The 2,500-nt window shown below is 38.2% G+C and overlaps 1 protein-coding gene across 1 annotated transcript in view; it reads right to left on the bottom strand.

The window, feature by feature from the left end:
- LOC144979858 (uncharacterized) overlaps positions 1 to 2,500 on the bottom strand; it is a 54,654-nt gene that overhangs the window by 4,623 nt on the left and 47,531 nt on the right. The gene's annotated exons all lie outside the window — the stretch shown is intronic.

Raw genomic sequence — 2,500 nt, forward strand, 5'->3', positions numbered from 1 at the left:
GGAATTTTTTGATAGAAATAAATAACAAAGGAAAATATTTAGTTGATTTTGTTTAATTATTAGAAACATTTTCATTTAATTGGTGGAAAGTCAATTCAGTTGTAATCCCACTTCGAAATCTCGATTACAGATAATAATAAATAATAATAATTGAGCTTTTATATAGCGCAATATCCACTAAATGTGCTCAAAGCGCTTTACAAGGGGTCCCTGGCCAACAGCAACATTTAACATTTAGGACGGGACATGACGCCTGTTAGGCGATGTTATAATTTTTTCGGACAGAGATAACGCTGTTAACGGCCAGGTTCTCATTTTACACCTGAGTACGGCGAGAGAATGTGAGTAAAGAGCCTTCTCCGAGGACTCAACTATGCGCCGAGCGAGGCTCGAACCCAGGACCTTCCGATCAGAAAGCGAGTGTCATACCACAAGACCACCCGCCGCTGCGCTGTGTGGCCTTTAGAAAGTCATCTCACCCTAGCTCAATTTGCTGCGCTGCACTGAGGCACAAGATACGAACTGTATTAAGTACACCAATCTTACTTGTTAAACCAACGAGAAAATGATAAGAGCGTCAACTTCGTCGATTACCTCCAGTTTCTTTGCGAGTTAATTGTGCGGCTGTGTAGTCTTGTGGTATGACACTCGCTTTCGGATCGGAAGGTCCTGGGTTCGAGCCTCGCTCGGCGCATAGTTGAGTCCTTGGAAAAGGCTCTTTACTCACATTCTTTCACCGTACTCAGGTGTAAAATGAGTACCGGACCGTCAAGAGCGTTGTCTGTGTCCGAAAAAATTGCAATATCGCTTAACAGACGTCATGTCTCGTCCTACATGTTAAGTGTTTCTGTTGGGCAGGGACTCCTTGTAAAGCGCTTTGAGCACGTTTAGTGGATATTGCGCTATATAAAAAAGCTCATTTTAAGCTCATTTTTAAATTCCCTTTCCACCGAGTTGGCATGGCAACTAAACGAAATCGCCAACGATATCTCAGATGAAATTAGAAATATTGTTTTTGCATACATTGCAGGCTTATATAACAAACAAATTAGAATTTCGCTTAACAAGCGTCATGTCCCGTCCTACATGTTAAATGTTGCTGTTGGACAGGGACTCCTTGTAAAGCGCTTTGAGCACGTTTAGTGGATATCGCGCTATATAAAAGCTCAATTTTAAAAAAATAATAATTTTAATTTAAAGTTTGCAATGAATGACATCGTTTATTAAAAGCGGATAAAATCAAACAGTTCCAATCCTAATTCAATAGGATAAAACAGATGGAAGGATGTTCTACAAGTCTGTCTTATCCTAGTGAATTGCTAAACAAAGTAATTTCTAATACGATTCAATAGTCTGATGTCACGCCTCCCGGCAACGGCGGCCATCTTGGTTCTAAACAAAGAAAATCATTCCTTTTTATTTTTCATGCTGCTAGAACTTTATATCCTTGTATCAGAATGTGTAAAAGTCCAAAACATGATCAAATGTATGTGGGTTTTTTTTTCCCTCTGGATACCCTTTATCTGCCGGAAAATATACCGGATCCGCCATTTTTCCGATAGTTTAGAGCATGTTGCTAAGTACATGGGTCATTAGAAGGAATGACGTACGACTATGAACCCTCTTGAACAAATTCGAGAGTTATTAAATCACATTGTCAAAGCTGTTAATGATATTGATAAATTACTTAAAACCTTTGTCTCGTGTGTTTGTCTGTGAATCATGTGAATACAACCTTCGACTAAAGCTAAGACTTTTCAACTCAAACGTGAAGTCTGTCCTACTGTATGGATGTGAAACTTGGAACTTATCACAGGCATGTATAGTACAAGTAGGGTACATATTTTCATAAACAGGTGCATGTGTAAGCTACTCAGAATAAAATGGATGGATAGAATTAAGAATGAAGAAGTATGGAAAAGAACACAGCAGAAACCAGTGGGAGAGGAAATAGGAAGAAGACGATGGAGGTGGATTGGACACACCCTAAGAAAGAATGACTCCACTAAAACAAGGAAAGTATTGAACTGGAACCCTCAGGGAAGGAGATCAAGGGGAAGGCCACGAGGAACATGGAGAAGAATTAAAGAAGCTGGTATACAGAGAAGTGATAAGACATGGAACGATATTTTTAAAAGTTAGCTCAGGATAGAGAAGGATGGAAACTGTTTGTCTATGGCCTATACCCTGACCCAGGGTGAAAAAGGCAATGATGATGATCATGTGAATGCAACATTCAGGAATTAATTTTATACCTTTTTGTAAATAAAAGACTATCACGTATAGAAGGAATGCAATGGATCATTCAAAACAAAGTCTAAAAGGAAAAATAGAAAACTATTGAAAGTTTCCCACCAGTGATTTTTCTAAAATTGTTTTTCAAAATGGAATATTATAAGTATATTTTTAAAATGCCCAACGATGATAGTTTTCATTACAGGTTGAATATGATTAATACTGGAAATGAAAATGACGGTTAAATAAGTTCTGTCTCCAGTTG

Source organism: Berghia stephanieae, chromosome 9, assembly GCF_034508935.2.
Source record: "Berghia stephanieae isolate SIO BIC M18660-M18661 chromosome 9, UCSD_Bste_1.3, whole genome shotgun sequence".
NCBI classification, from domain to species: Eukaryota; Metazoa; Mollusca; class Gastropoda; order Nudibranchia; family Aeolidiidae; genus Berghia; species Berghia stephanieae.